Consider the following 6,638-nt stretch of genomic DNA (forward strand, 5'->3'; position numbering starts at 1 on the left):
CTCGAGGTATGTAAGTAAGTATAGTGGTCAGTAGGTTTCCAGTATAGGGTGGTGTTTATGTGACCATCACTTATTAGCACAGTAGTGTTCAGGAAGTGGATCTCTTGTGTGGACTGATCCAGGCTGAGGTTGTTGATGGGATGGAAATTGTTGAACTTATGGTGGAATTCCTCAAGGGCTTCTTTTCCATGGGTCCAGATGATGAAGATGCTGATACAGACTAACACGGCTACCACGCTGAAAAAGGTTTCTCAAGCAGAAACCCACAAACCTACCTGAGTGCTTTACCTAAGCCACTCAAGGACAAAACAGACAATTTCTCTTTCCAGTCTTGCACCCCTTCTGGAGTATAAACCCAGCGTTATACCATCTTACACTGCACAGGGATCTGTACGACGTGAGCTCATTAATACAGTTTGCTTTTCCCTGGATGTGGGAAAGATACGCACAACAAGGTGAGATTTTCCCCAGACACTTCACTTGAAACTCACTGGTAAAGATAAAGCATAAAACAAGTTTATTAACTACAGAAAGATAGATTTTAAGTGATTATAAGTGATAACAAACAGATCAAAGCAGATTACCTAGCAAATTAACAAAAATACAAACTAAGCCTAACATACTACATGGATAAGGTTTGTATTACCAATTTCTCACCCTGACTGATGATACAAGCAGTCCACCAAGTTTCCATACACAGGCTAGATATCCCTTTAGCACTTCCCCCAGTTCAGTCTTTGTTCCTCAGATGTTTCCAGGAGTTCTCTTGTGTGGGGAGTGAGATGAGGAGATGATGTCACAACCCACCTTCCATAGCTTTTCCATAAGACAGGAACCCTTTGTTTCAAACTCAGTTCCCAGTCCAATTTGTGGAAAAATACAGGTACCAAAATGGAGTTCAGTGTCTTGTGGTTTGGTCACATGCCCTTGAATGCCTTGCTGGCTAGTAGCACCCATTACTTACAGGTGGCTGAAACATTTACAGGAAGGCTAAGCTCTTCCATGGTCCATTGTCTTTAATGCCTAGCCATCAGCACTGTCTAGCTTCTTCATTGTTGTACCTGAAGGGGTAGCTATGTGTGTTACCCAGAGTAAACACATTTGAAATACAGATACCTAGTCAATACTCATAACTCCAGATATAAAAATGACTTGTGCACAAACAGGATACTCTTATTCAGCAAATCATAACTTTTCCATAGACACCTCACAAGATATGTCTTGTACAAGGTGTATCATAATTACATCATAATCATATCATAATCATACAATTATGATGAATATGGTGTGCAGTGTCACAGAGGTCACCTGACACAGCTCTGACTAGCCCTGGAGGTATTCTGAATTTCATGGGCCATTTACCACAGAAACAGCTTACAAAGACAGAAACCTATGCATTCAGAGTGCATGTAATCAAGGATCAAAGACCAACAACCTTGTCAGCTGCAGCAAGGCAGTCATGACGGGCCTAGTGAGAAAGGTTCAAGAACTCAAGAGAGGATTTGATGATATTGGACTTTTGAAAGGTGATCCAGTACAAGTCAACTTAAGAAACAATGCTTAACGAGACACTGTACAAATATCTCTACCAAAGAGCCCTTGTAGCTGCACATTTATGTGTATGCAGAAGACATCATTACCTGGTGATAGTGGACTATTTTTCAAGGTATATAGAAAACACAGAATCATAGAAGTGTAGGACTGGAAGGGATCTTGAGAGGTCATCTAGTCCAGTCCCCTTCATTCGTGGCAGGACTAAGTACTATCTAGACCATTCCTGACAGGTGTTTGTCTAACCTGCTCTTAAAAATCTCAAATGATGGAGATTCCACAACCTCCTTGGTAAATTTATTTCAGTGTTTTTCCTAATGTCCAATCTAAACCACCCTTACTGCAGTTTAATCCCATTGCTTCTCTTCCTGTTCTCAGAGGCTAAGGAGAACAATTTTTCTCCCTCCGCCTTGTAACAACCTTTTATGGACTTGAAAACTGTTATCATGTCCCCATTTTGTCTTCTCTTCTCTAGACTAATAATAATGTACTAAAAGACATAATAAGGGGCCTGTGGCAGGGCAGGGGTAAAACCCCTTGACTGCCCTGCTAAAATGCTGATTAAGCCCTGCTTTCAGGCAGAGGCCACGGGCAGGGGTGCAAAGCTGCCAGCAGGGAGCCCAGCTGCGGGCCCTAACGAGGGCTGGCTCACTGCAATAGACTGAGCTAAGCAGCGACAGTTGGGCTGAAGGCTGGGCGGGCTATAAAAGCCCTGAACCAAACTCAGTCAGGAGGCTAACCTGGGAGGGGACAGGAGGCTACAGCTCTGTCTCCTCACCACAGGAAGGGAGCCTCAAGGGCCAAGAGACCCTGGAACGGGTTGGAAAGGGGATAACTGTTGGGGGATAAAGGGGACTGCATGGTGGCACTGCAAGATAAAGCGCAAGGGTGAACATCAGAAGCCGGCGTGAGGACTCTTACTTTACCAGCCTATGCACAGGGCACAGTGTGAGAAGGCAGAAACCTGTGTGGACCCTGTGACAGGGCCTATCATCAATCAAATGTAGCCCTGCCCCATGACCCATCAGGCCCCACCCACCTGTCACCCTAAGACACGTTCCCTAGGGTATTACTTCTGAGGTCAAGACGGACACATGACTGGAAGCAAAGCGTGTCATGTGACCCCTCTAAGACCTCATCCCACCACCCTTTACCAACCAGGATGGGTTTCACCCCCACAGGACCTCCCCAGGAGTGGATGTGACCAATTGGGGGAAGTTCTGGGGTGGGGGGTGACCTGCCCAGAAGAGGGTCATGTGACCCCCTCTAAGAGCTTCCCCTTCTGCCCTGTATCAATCAGAGAGCAGCACTGCCCTGGGAAGTCCCAGTGCTGTATGAAAGAGTCCATGTTGTTCCAAGAACACATGTTTTAGAAATTGTGGAAAGAGTGAGAGGGAACATGGACTCCTTCACCACCCCCATGAGAACTTCAGATTTTGTTTTAGCTCCGAGGGCCTTCAACCACCCGCAGAGAAAGCACTACATCAGCGATAGTTCTGATGAAGAGGAGGGAGCAGCTGAGGGAAACCCTTTTGCTCAGCCATTGATGGATACGTCGGAACCCAACCCCGAAACCCAACCGCTTCTGAGGAAGATCGACAAGCATGACAGCCTCTAGTCATCCACCCTCCTAGTGAGGAGGGCTTTAAACTAGGTTCACCGGGGGAAAGAGACCAAAGCCCTGAGGTAAATGGGGAAATGGGATACCGGGAGGAAGCACGAGCAGGACAGTGCAAGAGGGGAGGACTCCTGTCTCAGACCAAGAAAGCGGGACAATCAGCGAATTATCTTAAGTGCCTATACACAAATGCAAGAAGCCTGGGAAACAAGCAGGGAGAAATGGAAGTCCTGTCACAGTCAAGGAACTATGATGATATTGGAATAACAGAGACTTGGTGGGATAACTCACATGACTGGAGTACTGTCATGGATGGATATAAACTGTTCAGGAGGGACAGGCAGGGCAGAAAAGGTGGGGGAGTTCCATTTTATGTATGAGAGCAGTATGACTGCTCAGAGCTCCGGTATGAAACTGCAGAAAAACCTGAGAGTCTCTGGATTAAGTTTAGAAGTGTAGCAACAAGGGTGATGTCGTGGTGGGAGTCTGCTATAGACCACCAGACCAGGGGGATGAGGTGGATGAGGCTTTCTTCCAGCAACTAGCAGAAGTTACTAGATCTAGCGGAAGTTACTAGATATCTGCTGGGAGAGCAATACAGCGGTGCACAGACAATCCAGGAAGTTTTTGGAAAGTGTAGGGGACAATTTCCTGGTCCAAGTGCTGGAGGAACCAACTAGGGGCAGAGCTCTTCTTGACCTGCTGCTCACAAACAGAGAAGAGTTAGTAGGGGAAGCAAAAGTAGATGGGAACCTGGGAGGCAGTGACCATGAGATGGTCGAGTTCAGGATCCTGACACAAGGAAGAAAGGAAAGCAGCAGAATACAGACCCTGGACTTCAGAAAAGCAGACTTTGACTCACTCAGGGAGCTGATGGACAGGATCCCCTGGGAAAACAACATGAGAGGGAAAGGAGTCCAGGAGAGCTGGCTGTATTTTAAAGAATCCTTATTGAGGTTGCTGGAAAAAAACGTCCCAATGTGTAGGAGAATAATAAATATGGCAGACGACCAGCTTGGCTTAACAGTGAAATCCTTGCTGATCTAAAATTCAAAAAAGAAGCTTACAAGAAGTGGAAGATTGGACAAATGACCAGGGAGGAGTATAAAAATATTGCTCAGGCATGAAGGAGTGAAATCAGGAAGGCCAAATCACACTTGGAGTTGCAGCTAGCAAGAGATGTTAAGAGTAACAAGAAGGGTTTCTTCAGATATGTTAGCAGCAAGAAGAAAGTCAAGGAAAGTGTGGATCCCTTACTGAATGAGGGAGGCAACCTAGTGAGAGAGGAGGTGGAAAAAGCTAATGTACTCAATGATTTTTTTGCCTCTGTCTTCACAAACAAGGTCAGCTCCCAGATTGCTGCACTGGGCAGCACAGTATGGGGAGAAGGTGACCACCCCTCTGTAGAGAAAGAAGTGGTTCCAGACTATTTAGAAAAACTGGACGAGCACAAGTCCATGGGGCCGGATGCGGTGCATCCAAGGGTGCTAAAGGAGTTGGCGGATGTGATTGCAGAGCCATTGGCCATTATCTTTGAAAACTCATGGCGAACGCGGGAGGTCCCAGATGACTGGAAAAAGGCTAATGTAGTGCCCATCTTTAAAAAAGGGAAGAAGGAGGATCCGGGGAACTACAGGCCAGTCAGCCTCACCTCAGTCCCTGGAAAAATCATGGAGCAGGTCCTCAAGGAATCAATTCTGAAGCACTTAGAGGAGAGGAAAGTGATCAGGAACAGTCAGCACGGATTCACCAAGGGCAAGTCATGCCTGACTAACCTAATTGCCTTCTATGATGAGAAAACTGGGTCTGTGGATGAGGGGAAAGCAGTGGATGTGTTATTCTTTGACTTTAGCAAAGCTTTTGATACAGTCTCCCACAGTATTCTTGCCAGCAAGTTAAAGAAGTATGGATGAATGGACTATATGGTGGATAGAAAACTGGCTAGATCATCAGGCTCAATGGGTAGTGATCAACGGCTCCATGTCTAGTTGGCAGCCGGTTTCAAGCGGAGTGCCCATGGGTCGGTCCTCGGGATGGTTTTGTTCAGTATCTTCATTAATGATCTGGAGGATGGTGTGGACTGCACTCTCAGCAAGTTTGCAGATGACACTAAACTGGGAGGAGTGGTTGATACACTGGAGGGTAGGGATAGGATACAGAGGGACCTAAACAAATGAGAGGACTGGGCCAAAAGAAACCTGATGAGGTTCAACAAAGACAAGTGCAGAGTTCTGCACTTAGGTCAGAAGAATCCCATGCACTGCTACAGACTAGGGACCGAATGGCTAGGCAGCAGTTCTGCAGAAAAGGACCTAGGGGTTACAGTGGACGAGAAGCTGGATATGAGACAACAGTGTGCCTTTGTTGCCAAGAAGGCTAATGGCATTTTGGGCTGTATAAGTAGCGGCATTGCCAGCAGATCGAGGGATGTGATCATTCCCCTCTATTCAACATTGGTGAGGCCTCATCTGGAGTACTGTGTCCAGTTTTGGGCTCCACACTACAAGAAGGATGTGTAAAAATTGGAAAGAGTCCAGCGGAGGGCAACAAAAATGATTAGGGGGCTGGAGCACATGACTTATGAGGAGAGGCTGAGGGAACTGGGGTTGTTTAGTCTGCAGAAGAGAAGAATGAGCAGGGATTTGAGAGCTGCATTCAACTACCTGAAAGGGGGTTCCAAAGAGGATGGATCTAGACTGTTCTCAGTGGTAGCAGAGGACAGAACAAGGAGTAATGGTCTCAAGTTGCAGTGGGGGAGGCTTAGGTTGGATAATAGGAAAAACTTTTTCACTAGGAGGGTGGTGAAGCAGTGGAATGGGTTACCTAGGGAGGTGGTGGAATCTCCTTCCCTAGAGATTTTTAAGGTGAGGCTTGACAAAGCCCTGGCTGGGATGATTTAGTTGGGGATTGGTCCTGCTTTGAGCAGGGGGTTGGGCTAGATGACCTGCTGAGGTCTCTTCCAACCCTGATATTCTGTGAAAATGGAACCAGATTGCTGGCACTTAAAATAAAAAAAGTTGTTAAGCAGTTTTTAAACTAAGATCTGGGAGGAAGCTGACCTGTGGGGAGGAGCACATGGTTCAAACAGAGACATCCCTTATGGCAAGATCTACTAATGGAGATTCTCTGTGTCCTAATAAGGAGGAGAGGATGGAAGATGATAAAAAACAGGTAGGATCTGATGAGAAACAGTCAAATGAAAAAAAAGTCCCATTCAATTACATCATGTAATGGCAGACAGCTAACTAGTGACAAGTTTTTAAAGTGCTTAAATACCAGTGTTAGAAACCTAAATAATAAGATGGGTGAATTAGAGTGCCTCGTATTAAAGGAGGATATTGATATAACAGAAACTTGGTGGAATGAGGCTAATCAATGGGACACAGTAATTTCAGGGTACAAAATATGTTGGAAGGACAGAACAGGTTGTGCTGATAGGGGAGTGGCACTATCTGTGAAAGAAAGTATA

Source organism: Mauremys mutica, chromosome 13 (assembly GCF_020497125.1).
Source record: "Mauremys mutica isolate MM-2020 ecotype Southern chromosome 13, ASM2049712v1, whole genome shotgun sequence".
NCBI classification, from domain to species: domain Eukaryota; kingdom Metazoa; phylum Chordata; order Testudines; family Geoemydidae; genus Mauremys; species Mauremys mutica.